Source organism: Magnolia sinica, chromosome 12 (genome assembly GCF_029962835.1).
Source record: "Magnolia sinica isolate HGM2019 chromosome 12, MsV1, whole genome shotgun sequence".
In the NCBI taxonomy this organism is placed as follows: Eukaryota; Viridiplantae; Streptophyta; class Magnoliopsida; order Magnoliales; family Magnoliaceae; genus Magnolia; species Magnolia sinica.
The window spans coordinates 24,027,318-24,043,189 of NC_080584.1; the positions used below are offsets into that span (position 1 = coordinate 24,027,318).

Genomic DNA, 15,872 nt, shown 5'->3' on the forward strand with positions numbered 1-15,872 from the left:
CTGCTTCAAACTGAGTCGAGCTTTTTGGAGTCAAGTCGAGCAAGCTAACCGAGCTAGTTCAGTCCGTGTACACCTTGCCGGTAAGCCATACAAATATTCCAACGATGGCTCTTGTTATCTCCACTAAATACTTGCGGTGTGGTCCACCTGAGGTGGCACTTGTTATCTCCACTACATACTTACGGTGTGGTCCACTTGAGCTTTGGATCCCTTCATGTTTTAGACTGTACATTAAAATGACAGGAAAAATGAAAATACGGTGCAGATAAAATCATGTCGGTCCCACATGCTTTTGTCACGTGTACACAGTACCAACGTAATAAACAGGGTATTGTGCAGTACACTAGCAATCCTAGGAAGCGGATTGGCTGGTGTACCACACACCAGCTATATAGCTTATGTATTCTAATCAGTAAGTTCTGTGGGTCCCATCATGAGGTATGTGTTATATCCAAACCGTCCATCCATTTGGCGAGCTAGTATTAAGGCTCGAAACAAAAAATAAAGTAGATATAAAGATCAAGTAAACCACACTTTAAAAGGCAGTGGGGGATTGAATGTATACCACTGAAACCTTGGATCAATATGAAGTTTGTTTTTCCTCCACATCTAGGTATCTGTGACATTATGAACAGATTGAATGGAAAACAGACGTTATTGTGGGCCCTATGAATTTGTTAACAGTAAAATCATTATCCGGCTGCTATTTTTTGTTGCGGTCCATTTGAGCTTTGGATATGATTCACTTTTTGCCTAACGCTCTAAAATGATTTCGAAAAATAATGAACGGTGTGGATATTATAAATACATCATTGTGGGCCCCATGTAACTTTGATCTCATTTGAACCGTTCGTACAACTCAGAGCTCGAGTAGCGTCGCCGCTTGCCTTCACACGACACGTATCTACACCAGCTAGTGCGTGGTCCACCAGCCTATCCGCTTCCGCAATCATAGTCCGAGAATGCGGAGGACATTCGGACCGAGGAGACATCGAAGAGTCCTTAATCCGGATAGGTACGGGACACGTGCCACGTGCTAACGACCGTGGCGTTTATATTTTCAGAGGAGGAGGAATCGAGCGGATTTGGCTATAACCAGGGCCTACAGGAATCCCTGTAAAGTCCATGGTCCCAACGCAATGTTTATGATATATCCACCAATTCCATCCGTTCCGAAAGCGAATTTAACTTTGAATTCTGGATTAGATAAGAAGATCCGATGAGACCGAATAATCTTCAGCCCCATCCAAACCTCGCTTTTCTATAAAAATTCGGACACATTCTCTTATGAAAATTATTTTGTAACTCTGATAGTTCAAAAAGAAAAATAAAGCGACTAATATTCTTCATCTTGTCTATTTCTTAACTCAGGCCATTTTTTATGTAAAACCAGGTGGGTGATCAGATTTATCTACTTCTGTAGTAGTTAGGTAGACTATTCGGTTTGCACAATTCATCATCGACATTTGCAAAGGTCACATATCATGTAGACTGTCAAATCCTGTGGGCCTACTCTTCCAAACTGACTTTCAGAAACACTTGCCGTTGAAACCTACGTGAGCTCACCATGATATTTATATGGGGTGATTGCCGTAAAGATAAAAAATACCAATGTCAATCTGATCAAAAATTTCTATATACCTTGGAAGAATTCGAGGGTGAGCACTCTGTCTGTACCATTTCTTTTGGTGTGGCCCATTTGAGGCTTTTTTTTTTCTACTAAGCTTCCTCATATTTCAGCTGATATCCTAAGACGAGCCAATGAAATGGATAAATGGAGTGGATATAACTCAAACACAGTGGGCTCATAAGCCCAGGTTATAGGATTTTGATAACTGAGGTGTCAAGGCAAGCTTTCATATTTTAACCGTTCAATTTCTGTATCTTTTCTCAATAGGCTCATGAGCTTGTGTTACAAGGATTCCAATAACTCAGGTGGCAATGCAAGCTTCCGAATTGGCAAATGCTAAATAGGACAAGTTCATTGCAAGAAATAAATTCTACTTGCACGGTAGAATTGACTGGATTTGGATACCACCTAAATTTTTTAACTTAAAAATTTTTTAGGTGGTATCCAAAACCAGTCCTAAATTTTTTAACTTACACAAGTTAATAATTTAGTTTTTTACTTGAATTAGTTTGATAAGCACCATTTAAAAGTAACTTCTTCAATGAAAGTTACTTATTACCATAAGCTTTAATTTTTTGCTTTTAACTTTTGAAGTTTCTACTTCTCTCTCTCTCTCTCCATGTGTTGACTAGTCCGTATCAAAGGAGCCCTGCATGATGGCTGGTCCACATCAAAGATGGCATCCACAATATGAATGGCCCACATCAAGGTGAGCCCATATAATAAATTGTACACATCAAAAGTTAGCCTCTAATGAGGAATTGCACACATCCAAAATGGGCACTGCATGATGGCAACCCACATTGAAGATGGGGCTCACACGATAGATGGTCCATATCAAAGATGGGCTCTATATAAGGGGCGGTGGATATTGATGGTGGCCCCACATGATGGACAATAACATTAAAGGTCGGCCCCAAATGATAGATGACCCACATCAAGGTAGGCCTCACATAATGGATGGTTCATATCAAAGGTCGGCTCCTAATAATGAAGGACCCACATTGTAGGTGGGCCCTGCATGATGGACAACCAACATCGAAGGTGGGACTCACATGATGCATGATCCACATCAAAGGCGGGCTCCACATGATGGGCAGGGACATTAAAGGTAGGGCCCACATGATGGATGATCCACGTCAAGGTGGACCCCACATAATGGACAGTTCACATCAAAGATATCGATGATGAATGACTATGGACGCTGGAGGATTTTTCAGGGAGGATGAGAGATCAGATCACTTTTCCATGGGTTGCCTCACTCAACGGCTTTCATTTGGGGGGTAAGAGGGTGTTATATTTGACCAAAGTCGCCACAAACCAATTATTTCAATCATACGGTCAGTTAGACCCTATATAAACGCTTAGAATCGAGAATCTAAAGATCTTTAAGCCTTAAATGACTCTTGAGTTTACGTTCCAAATATTCCGAGTAAGGGACCGCAGTTATAGAGAGGAAAGGTGTTAGACACTTAATCTGCCTCGTACAAATGTACGGTTTTTACTTCACAAGATCTGACTAATTTATAACGAATAGGATTAGTTCTCGCGTGCAGGAGATGTAATGTGATACAATGGCAATGATGATTGATTGATCTAAATTTCTGATGGGCGGGATCCGATTATATCAATAAGCCACAATGCATATGTTTGAAACGATCGAGTACAAGGTGCAAAATATGTAGAAGTGTGATGTGTGGGATGCTCAATGCTATATTAATGCTTATGATAAAATAATGGCTAACTGGCTAAGGTTTCTGGTGGGCAAGTTCTGATTATATCGGTAAGTAATAGAGCATACGCCCGGTAGTTAAATGTGAGAAAATGATGGAATACGATGTAATGATGATGTATATGACAAAATGATGGCTAACTAGCTAAGGTTTTTGGTGGGCCAACTCCGATTATATTGGCAAGCCATAGAGCATACGTTTGTCTATTAGATATAAGAAAATGATGAAATGCAATGCAGTGATGGTGTATATGAGAAGCAAGGGGGTCGAGAAGGGAATGAGTGTTGTACAATGATAATGCTCTAATTTGGTAAAGCTGATTGAAGCTTGAATCGAGGGGCTTGGATTAATAGCTCAGGAGACTCAGGTTCTGGCTAGGCTAGCCTAGACCAGGCCTGGACTCCCTCCCTAGTAGAGGGATGGGATAACTAAATGGCTAAGGCCTTAAGGGATGAGGAGGCTTTAAAATGGGAATGGATTGGGATCTACTAGATGCTTGAAATGGGAAGGGGAGGGGGCTATTTATAGCCTCCAAACCTAGTTTTCTTGTAATTCTTGGTAATCTTAGGGGCAAAAGGTAATTGAATGGTTGGGAGATTGCCACATGGCATCATCTCATGGGTTGGATAAGGTGGTGAAAGGGTAATTTTGAATAAGGAGATGAGCATCGGAGTAAATACACCTTAATCGCACACTTAGGGTTTGGAAAAGAGTGATTCTACATGCTTGAGGGACATCAGCCTGAAGAGGGGGAGTGCCACATGGCCAGCGGCAAGCTGGCTGCCGTTGGTCCCCACTTAGACTCCTTGCTTTGGTAGGTAGCCTCCTCTAAGCGTGTGGAGGCTCTGTTGTGAAGGACGTCGTGTTGAGGTTTTACATGATACTCCGATTGGGCTTGCGTTTGGATCTTGGTTCGGACTTGGTTTTGGGCTTAAATAGGTGAGTTGACTGGGTTGTTGGACTAGGTAGGCTGACCAGGTGAGTTGACTCGTCTCGATGACCCACGGCTCTAGGGTTTTATGTTCCTAGGGTTTAAGATTAGGCTGATTAGGTTGATTGGGTTAAGTTTAGGATTTAGGATTAGGGTTTTGGTTGACCATCCATTGGTTCAAACTCCATCAACTTATCAGCCTGGGGTGGGGTGTCTATAGATGCCCATCTTTGGCAGAGGTTCTGTACAACCGAATGCCAAAGCGAGTGGACACCCCACCTTTATCGGTTAGTCATGAATTGCGGTATGGATTCATTGCCTGCATTTTTGTCTATGCTAACTGGTTGCCTGGAAATAGATAACTCACACATATCACGAGGGTTTGAGAAAAAATTTACAATTGTCCCTACACAGACCGCAATCATAACCATTTCGCTCCTAATCGGTACTAACATCAGAAAGGTACAGTAAGGCCCATGTGCTTTCTGCAGCCCTACGAGGATACTAACCCATACTGGAATATTCGTTGCTTCCCATATCACCCCAAGAGTACTTGTTTTGCTTGATCGTTACAGTGGTTAGTTGTCATGAGATTTCTGCGACCTTACGGAGAACTCACTATACTGATTTGGACTCGATCAAATTTTGCAAGCATCCACGCCTGGGTATGTACAGGTGAACTTTTTCCACGCAATTTTCTAGTTTTAACACTTAGGTTACAATTTATATTTTTCGCTGTTTGGATTATTTCTTCTTACCAGTCTTGTTGTATCATCTTTTTTAACATTATCATTTGATACGAAGGAGTTGACACTAGAGTTCAGTCCGATCGTACTTTGATGTGCATTCGGATCTGATAATTTCTAGGGAAACTTTGGGACATTAGATCTTATTTGGTTTTGCTCCGTTGACCTCATCTCTTAGAGATAAAAGCCACTAATATGTGGATGATATTTTAAATGAATTTTTTATTTTATTTTTTGTAAAATAATAAAATAGTATTTTCTTAGAGATAAAAACTACTTTTGGTTGTGGATAAAGAGAGATGGTCGTGGTTGTTGTTGTCGGGGGAGGGGGAGGAGAAGTGATTGTCGGAAGGGATTTGAGGTAGATAAGGATGGTTGTGGTTGTCACGTGGAAGATAATGAAGCAGATAGAATTTAGATTTTGTACGTATTACCTTGGTTAAAGTGGTTGTCATGTGTTAATTGTCTGGGTTGTCTATGTTAAAGGTGTAGGTTATCATGTGTTAAGGATTTGGATCTGGGTTGGCATGTGTTAAGAGTCTCAGTTGTCATGTGTTAAGAGTCTAGGTTATCATGTGTTAAGGATTAAGATTAACACACAATAACCTATACCCTTAACACATGACAACCTTGACCCATAACATATGATAACCTAGACCATGACAATCTCGACCCTTAACACATGACATCCTCGACCCTGATAAATTCGACCCTTAACACATGACAACCTCAACCTCGACCCTTAACATATGATAACCTTGACCCTGACAACTCCCACCCTTAATGCATAACAACTTAACACATGATAACCTTGACTCTGACCCTTAATACTACAAAGACGCCATCCGTGGGGCTCACCATTGAGTATTTGTTAAGGGTCAAGATTATTATGTGTTAAGGGTCTAAGTTGTCATGTGCTAAAGATTATGGGGCCCACCATGGGATGTGTCAAAGATCTACTCCATTCATTGAATTCAGAATTTAATTTAATGTCATGGGCCAAATAATTAATTACATCCAACTTTTTTGTTTAATGGTAGTTTTCAATCTCACTGCTTTATATGGCCAAATAATGAGTTACATTCACAAATAAGGTAAACCCCACCACGAGGAAATAGTTAGGAGTGAACGGCCACCGGCTACTATTGTTGGTTGTTGTGGGCCATCGTGATGTATATAATTTATCTATGTTGTCTATATATCTTAACAGAAGAATTTAGAGCATGAGCCTCAAAAGGAAGCAGACCAAAGGCTTAAATGGGCTACACCATAAGAAACAATGGTGATCAAACTCCTATTGTCGAAAACTTTTTAAATAGACTACACCACAAGAAAACTTCCAAGGGCGTTCATACATCATCCGTGAGTCTACCATTGTATATGTTTATAATATACTTCATCAATTAACTTCAGAATTTCATGGAAGGTCATGGTTGGAAGTATGATCAACCTCCGTCAGTCATATGAACCACATCATAAGAAAATAATTTATATTGAATAGATACAGTTATAAGTTATCAAGTTTCGTGGGAAATATCCAGATCGTATTAGCAAGAAATTAGCACCTTCTCGTGTAAATAGAGGACTACAAAAAAATAAATAGGTTGGATCTAGATTTTAGTAGGGCCCATAACAAATCTTGTCAACCTCACTTTTTTAAGATTAAATACTACCTTACTTCTTCACTCCAAATAACTGTGAAGTGTGAACTGACAGTGTGTGTACTAACAAGCTAGCAAAAAAAAAAAAAAAACTTCCTCACTCAAAATCATTAGAGCCCCTGATCCAATAGCAAAAGTAATTTACCTGTCAACCAACAATCTTTAAAATATTTTAAACTTCATATTCTTTTCGAAACTTTGACGTAGTACGGTCAAAATCCCTACTAAATACCTAGGACTTGATTGGGTGGTGACCCAACACCATCAAATAACTGGTGGAAAAGCTCTGTGGACCTCGCACCACGACGTATGTGTTTTATCCGGGCCGTCCATCCATCCAGTTAATGCTAAAATGACCTGGACGGCGTGGATAAAACACATAAATCATGATGGGGTGCACAGCTTTTCCAGCACCGCCCAATAGGAGGGGAAACGATTTGGCTACTCCCACTGCCACCAGCCAATAGCTAGTGGTCGATGCTCTATGGGACCCACCATGATATATGTGTTTCATACATGCCGTCCATATATTTTTATGTATCATTTTATGGAATGAGATCAAAAATGAGTTAGTGTTAGCCATTAAAAACATTACAAGAAACAGTGTTGAATTACACGAAACGGTGTTGAATTAGTGTCAACCATTAAAAACATTTTGGGGCCATAAAAGTTTTGGATCAAGCTGATACTTGTTTTTTCCCTTCATCTAGGCCAGTATGACCTCATCAACAGATTGGATGTCAAATAAACAGTACATTAGGCCTTAGGATGATTTTAATGGTGAATATCCAATCACTGTTTTTTTCCTGTGGTGTGGTCCACTTGAGATTTATATATCTCTCACTTTTGAGATCAAGCCATTAAATGATCTTTAAAAATGGGTGAACGTAATGGATGAAAGACATACATCATGGTGGGGCCCACAGAGTACCGACCATCAGCCATCGGGCTGGTGGAAGGGGGAGTAGCCAATCCATTTCCAATACTAGGTCGGTATGCAAACCACATTGGGATTGGATAGACCCAGCCCCATTCATATCACTTCCCGCTGGGATTGCACATCCCAGGAGAGCTTATCTTCCCACCAATGGTCATTACTAACCAACGATAATGTCGACCGTTCTCCCTCCCTCTCTTCCTCTCTCCTCTCCCTCTTCCCGCCAAAACCAACTACCTTCCTTCCAAAACCGCCCTTTCCAATTTCCTCCGTCCATCACCTCCAAACCACCAACCCCACCCTCATCATGGATAGAGACCCTCCGCTCCCACACTCGATCCAACCGTTTCCAAGAAGCTCTCTCTATTTACATCGAGATGATCTCCGCCGGCATCCTGCCCGACAACTTCGCCTTCCCTGTAGCCCTCAAATCCGCCAGAGGTCTCCATGACCTAAATTCCGGGAAGCAGCTTGTAACACTCTAAAAATCGGGGGGTCGAGTAAAAGTCCAACTCCTGAGTTCCAACGCATCACTTATGCAACATTTTTTAGGATGATTAAATGTTGTTTGTATTAGTGCCTAAAACATGAATGGGATTATACCAAAACAGCGTATCATACTCCAGAGAATTAAATTACGCAAGCAGAAGACTATAATAGATGGATATAAAGCATATAAGTCGTGGTACATCTCCAGAGTATAAACACCTCCCAGGTGAAATATTACAAATACTGTTTTAAGTTACAAAATGTCAAAAATGTGAGAGTCCTCTACAAGTGTAACCCTGAAGCCCCATCGATCAGAACGGTCTAGGTAAACCCGCTAGAATACTGCATATAGGAGAAGGCATCCTCATCGTCTACGAAATTCACCTCCGCCTCATCAGTTGGGTCTCCATCTGCATCTAAGACAGAGTCTGGTTGGTGTGTACAACACCGTCCCGTAAGGTGGGAGTGAGTGATCAACTCAGTGGAACAATAAAACAAAGGTTAACATGTTATCAATTCAGTCAAGCAGTAATAATAAGGCAATACAATCAAACATTCCTAAGTACTCTGGTTAATGCAAGAATAGTATGTATAAATGATGCATGCCCTCGCCTACACTCCCTCTTCAATCTTCATCTTACGGTCGCGCATTTTAGTCACTTCCTCAGTGCTCTGCCCAACGCCAAACGGCACATGCAGTGCCGTACATGAACGTGATTACCAAGTTCTTATTAGTCATTTTCATACAGCAGGATTAGGAAGCTTAGGTACCTCCCTTATATCAATTCCCAAACGATGATCCATTCTAGGGTCGTCATTCCTAGTAAATCTCATATGATGATATGGTTCTTGGTCGCTGCAAAGGGCTCATCACCTTATCAGTGCAAGCTTAGTGTACTCATGTTACTACGTAAGGGCTCGTCACCTCTACGCAGTCTTAGCACACGCTCGAGGTCACTACAAAGGGCTCGTCACCTTATCAGTGTAGGCCGACAGTTCGAATACAGTGTCTCATACCACCGTATTCAGCTCACGAGTCTGGGTTATTCACTGGTCACTACAGGGAGGCTCGTCACCCCAGCGTAGGCCGACAACTCGACCACGGTGTCTCATACCACCATGCCCGCTCATGAGTCTTAACGGATCGAGGTACCAAGGTTTAGAAGATTTTCACTGGTGAGTTTGGTACCTTAGATTCAAGCAGTAGCGTCCATACATGATGAAGAGACATCGGGTCAATCGGGTTACTTGACGAGCTCGACTGGTACGAGCGCACGTTGAGTTGATCGACATGAAGTGCGTAAACACTCCGTGTGGCCTAACCACTGCCGACATCCCAAGTACGGCTCGGATTCATCGATCATGTCCTATGTGGTGAAATCAACCTCAGCCACCTATTCAATGCACGTTACCGATTGCCTGGACCATTCCGTAGTCCCAAACACATTCAATTATAACAGATAATCATACAAGCTAATCGGAACAGTAATGGATCAACAATTCCAATCATACTAGCATATGAGCATTTGATGGATTTCAACTTAAACATGAATTCACACATATGTACTTCCTAAGTAAAACAGACAAAGAATGCAAGTTACATGAAAGAAATCATACACATCGTTAAGGTAGTTGAGAATCTCTTCTCAACGCCCATATAAAGTACAATTTACTACATACCTGATCATTTAGACATTTCTACAAATACTTAGGCTACATATCCCAACCTACATGATGTATGTTGGTTATAGCACGTATTAGGGCGAATCCTTTCGCCAAGGAGTTGTTATACATACAACTAGCATACACACACGACAATTAATCATGGCAAACACACGTTCAAATTCCATACGTATACGACCCTTTCTACAAATACATGGAATACCCTAAACTCCATATAGTTCATATATATCTGAAACGCGAAACAAACATCGCATTTGGCATGTGAAATAGCACCCGCATCAATAATAAACCATTAACCGATATTGAAAGCCTTGAAAAACATAACCTATACGTTTATAGTCCGCACCTTTCACCGGTAGACTCGTAGCGAACTCAGTTTTAAAAGCTAAGTCTTGTCTACGGCACCGCAATAACTTATATTAGGGAATAGGTCAGCTATTTCATCTATCACAATAGTTAGAAACCCTAAAACAAGTTAGGGTTAGGTTTTTTTACCTAAGTACAGAGTTAGAATCGCCTATATAGCGATACAGGAGTGGCGATTGAGTGCGTGGAATAGCGGGATCGGATCCCAAGAAGTATCTCCAACTCTCACTCTCACTTTCTCTCTTTTCCATTCTCTTTTCTCTTCTCTCTCTCCTAAGGTTTTCTCAAATTCGTATGGGGTGAGAGAGAGAGGGCTTAAGGTCCTTACATAGGCCCAGGTTTGATGTAAATGGCCCCAAGGCGAAGGTATACTTAGGTTATATCCAAATACGGACTGTTCCTGTCCAACGGAGCACTTCTGGTGGCCCCTTTTTCACGTGCGGTCGGACTTAAGCTCCCTGACCATGGATCTAGGTCAGGCTGAGTTTTCGTTCCGATCGGATTTATAGATCAGCCGTGGCGGACCAGTTTCAGTTCAACGGTCACAGTCACTCGATCAGGGTCACAAGTACACCGACATGTGTGGGACATTTCTCCTGATCCGAGGGTGTATTTGGGTCAGATTCTGACGGTCTGAATCCTTATATTTGGCCCGTAAGCGACGCGACTCAGATTACTTAAATTCGAATTTTATTTCTAAATATTTTCACGTTTCTCACACACTTTGCCCCGAGCTCAAGTTGTGCATTTCTAGACATAATTAAGACTTGATTTCTGAGGAGGTTGTCAAGTCCAGTAATGCGGTCATATCCGTATAGTTTCGGGGTAATCGGACTTTCGACGTGCGGTCCAGGTCCGATACGAAGTTTCAAGATGCTCCTGAGAGCAACCGGGTTTAGGGTTGGATTCTAGATTTCAGGGTAATGTAGCGTTAATGATTTTGCACAGTTTGGGTCTTGCAGATCATATTTAAAGTGATTAGTGCTAATTTCATAAGCACTATAGTTTAGCACTTGGTAATATTAACCTAATTTTTAAAGGATTTGGTCCAGGGTGATTTTTGCCTGAGGTGGTACTCGGGTCCTTGTACGGATTTTTTCGAGACGTTACACAGCTCCATGTCGCTGCTGTCAAATATGGCTACAGTTCATCCTCCGTCACCGTCACCAACACCCTCCTCTCAATGTATGGAAAATGCGGTGATCTTGGAGATGTCTACCAGGTGTTCGATAGAATTCCTCACAGAGACCAAGTTTCTTGGAATTCGATGATTGCGGCATTATGCCAGTTTGAGGAGTGGGGCCTTACATTGGAGGCATTCTGTGTCATGCAGGTGGAGCCCAGCTCGTTCACACTCATCAGTGTTGCCCTCGCTTGCTCGCATTTGAATAGTTGGGATGGGGTGCGGCTCGGAAAACAAATTCATGGGTATGGGTTGCGGACTGGTTATTTATACTCTGATGATAGGACATTCACAAGTAATACTCTGATGGCAATGTATGCTAAGTTGGGAAGGGTGGATGATTCATGCACAGTGTTCGAGCGGTTTAATAAGCGGGACTTGGTTTCTTGGAACACGATAATTAGTTCATTCACTCAGAATGATCGTTTCGTGGAAGCATTAGCTCTCCTACGTTACATGACGCTCGCCGAGGTGAAGCCCGATGGGTCACAATTGCAAGTGTGCTGCCAGCTTGCTCCCATTTGGAGATGTTAGATTTCAGATAGGAAATCCATGCCTTTGCCCTGAGGAACGATAGCCTCTTTGAAAATTCTTATGTGGGAAGTGCGCTGGTTGACATGTATTGTAATTGTGGGCGAGTCGAGAGTGATCGTCTAGTGTTTGATAGGATTTCTGAATGGAGGGTTGGGCTTTGGAATGCTATGATCGATGGGTATGCGTAAAATGAGCTTGACAAAGAGGCTCTGAGGCTCTTCATTCAAATGGAGGCGGTTACAGGTCTTTGTCCAAATCCCATGACGATGGCAAGCGTGCTGCTTGCTTGTGTGCATTGCGAAGCATTCTACCGTAAAGAAGATATCCACGGGTATGTGCTGAAGCGGGGCTTTAAGGGCGATCGGTATGTGCAGAATGCTCTCATGGACATGTAATCTAGAGTGGGGAAATTGGAAGTTTCACAGAAGATCTTCCAGGGGATGGATGATAGAGATTTGGTTTCATGGAACACGATGATCACGGGTTATGTTATAAATGGTTGTCACGACAATGCGCTTCGTCTGCTAAGTGAAATGCTGGTAGCAAGAGAAGCAAAGGAAGAAGGCAAAGGCATTGGCAATAAGTTTCCTTATAAGCCGAATTCGATAACACTCATGATTGTTCTTCCCGGATGTGCAGTGCTAGCGGCCCTCGCAAAGGGGAAAGAGATCCACGCATATGCCATTCGACATGAATTAGCCTCTGATGTCACAATGGGGAGTATGCGAAGAGCGGCTGCCTAGTGTTATCAAGGAGGGTGTTTGATCGGATGCCCAGATGAAATGTAATCACATGGAACGTCCTCATCATGGTGTATGGGATGCATTGGCATGGAGAGGAAGCGGCAGAGCTATTCAAGGACATGGCGACTAAGGAAGAAGTGAAGCCTAATGAGGTCACATACATTGCAATCTTTACTGCTTGCAGCCACTCTGGGATGCTGAGCTAAGGGCTAGAGATGTTCTCCAAGATGAAAGAGGACAACGGCATCGAACCTACACCAGAACACTACGCGTGCATCGTGGATTTGCTCGGCCGGGCGGGGAAACTGGAGGAGGCCCACCAGCTCATCAAGACCATGCCCTCTGGCACCTTTCAAGCAGGGGCATGGAGTAACCTGCTTGGGGCATGTCGAATACATGGAGATGTAGAACTTGGGGAGATCGCAGCTGAAAACCTCCTACAATTAGAGCCCAATGTGGCTAGCCACTACGTGCTCTTCTCGAACATATATGCATCGGGCAGGCTCTGGGCTGAGGCAACAGAGGTGAGGAAGAACATGAAGGAAAGTGGAGTGAGAAAAGAGCCCGGGTGCAGTTGGATCGAGGCTGGGGACAAGGTGCACAAGTTTATAGCTGGGGATGGGTCCCATCCACAAAACGCTGAGCTCCATGGGCTTCTTGAAGGGTTATCAGAGAGGATGAAAAAGGAAGGTTATGTGCCAGACACTTCATGTGTCCTTCATAATGTAGGGGAGGAGGAGAAAGAGTCGCTGCTGTGCGGACACAACGAGAGGCTGGCCATCGCATTGGGCATTCTTAACACCCCTCCAGGGGCAATGATTCGAGTCACCAAGAACCTTAGAGTCTGCAATGATTGTCATGTGGCCACCAAGTACATTTCAAAGATCGTGGGGCGGGAGATCATGGTTAGGGACGTGTGGCGGTTCCACCATTTCAAGGATGGATCATGTTCATGTGGAGATTACTGGTGAGCTATGATCACTTGAATACAAATGCAGATTGGAAATGATGAAGGTATGGATTTTACATGAGCTCTGCTGCATCCATTTCTCTAGACGATTGCTTGTCGGACATTCATTGCACGATACTTGTTACATGGCGAATGGGTTGGTATATCTAAACCATCAATCTCATTAGCCCAGGGTTGAAATTTACATTGATGGGTGGTGTTGGACATTATGGAGGTGGCCTTCAAATGGAAGTAAAATAGTGTAAATGGTTAGACTTAAACATTCAATAGAGAAAAAAGCGATGGCTATGATTTTCTGTTCAATTTGATCCATGTAAACTTTCATGGAAGACAATGAATGGTTAGGATTCTGGATCTAGGGTAATGAAATGCATACATATGCAATATTATCAAACCGAAAAACCACAATCAGGAATGGAGATCAAGCACAGACCTTAGCCATGATAATCCAATGATGCACAAAACCCTTTTAGATGCTTGAGATTTGATCATCAGTCCACTCTGTCGTGTGGACACCCTTGGCCTGCCTTCTCCCCAATTCTCTCTCCTGTACGTGTTTATAGATAAGGAGCTTCATATATTTTGAGTTTGGTATTGGAGTGGGATAAGACTTTTTGAGAGTTTTTTACCACTGTAAATCTCACCTTTTACCCACTGGCTTTTCTGGAGCACTCAAACTTTACTTTCTCAAACTGAATCACTGCCTTTTTCTCGGACGAGAATACCCTTGCAATACAAACCCCTTTTTTGAAATCTTCTATCCCTTCATATGAGAATACCCTACCCACCAAAACCCAAAATCTTCCCTCCTCTTCGTACATGGATACCGTAAGTGTTGTACACACTTTTGTTTGTCAAATTTCGATGAGACAAACATCTTAAGTGATGGAAAATGAATCTTCAATTCTAGACCTTCAAGAAAGATGGAAAGTTCACCTTCAAGAATGATGGAAAGTTCACCTTCAAGAACAAACCATGGAGATTGATTAAGTACAATTCATGCTAAAGAGGATTCAAGTTCTACTACTTTTCTAGTAGAAGATCAGCTCCACCTTCAAGAAGAAGATTCATCCTATACACTTCAATGTCCAGTTCTCTCAAGTATAAATGGCCCTAGAAAGACCTTAGACTTAGGTGCTTTCAAATGTTAAATTTATACGGGTTTTTATACTTTAATTAGGCTTTAGTTCGACTAGTCTAGGCCTTGGTTCGACTAGTCCTAACTTTGGTTTGACCAGTCTAAGAATAACTTCGACCAGTCTAAGATTTAAACTCAAAAAATGGATATTTCTGGTGGTTTCTCGACCATTCGAAGGGTGCTCGACTTGAAATCCAGCAACCATTTTTATACACTCTCGACCAGTCGAAGGTTGTGCTCGACCAGTCTAATAGGGCCCTTGACCAGTCAAGTAGAGCCTTTGACCAGTCGAAGAACGATTTTATCCTATCGCGCTCAAAATTTAAAATTTGGTTAAATCTTAGACGAGTCGAATGAGACCTTAGACGAGTCGAAGCAACAACATTTCAGCCTATAAATAGAGGCCTTTTCTTATTCCAAAATTACCAATCCAAGCTAAGAAAAGTCTCCATTTAAAAATAGAGAAGTCCCCACTATCATCAAGCTATTGCAGGGTATTTTATATTTCTGTGTATATAGCTTTTGTTTTGATTCTTTGATCTCCGGTTTATGAATCTTACTTTTTAAAAAAGAGTAATCACTCTTCTTTTTAAGATCTAAAGAATTCAAACAAGTAGCTTGAGGTTTGAATTAATTTAAAATCAACTTAAAACTTAGAACCCTTGATTGTATTACTGGAAATTGAATATTCTACATCAAACAAAGTGGTTCTACGGGCTACATCAAGAACGTCTTCAAAGAAGAAGATAAGTATCATTTTGTACTTTTGTTTTGGTTTCTTTGAGATATCCAAAAAATCTCATATATTGGTTTTGTAACGTCTCGAAAAAATCCGTACCAGGACACGAGTACTACCTCAGGCAGAAATCACCCAGGACCAAAACCTTTAGAAATTAGGTTAATGTTAGCAAGTGCTAAACTAGAGTGCTTATGAAATTAGCACTAATCACTTTAAATATGATCTGCAAGACCCAAAATGTGCAGTATCATCGACGCTACATTACCTTGAAATTTAGAATCCATCTCAAAGCTCAGTTGCTCTCGGGAGCATCTTGAAACTTCGTATCGGACCTGGACCGCACGTCGAAAGTCCGATTACCCCGAAACTATACGGATATAACCGCATTA

The 15,872-nt window shown here is 42.0% G+C and overlaps 1 pseudogene; it reads left to right on the forward strand.

Annotated features, from left to right (window-relative positions):
* The first annotated feature begins 7,727 nt into the window (after window positions 1-7,727).
* On the forward strand, window positions 7,728-13,668 carry LOC131220413 (pentatricopeptide repeat-containing protein At3g57430, chloroplastic-like; annotated as a pseudogene).
* Window positions 13,669-15,872: the final 2,204 nt, after the last annotated feature.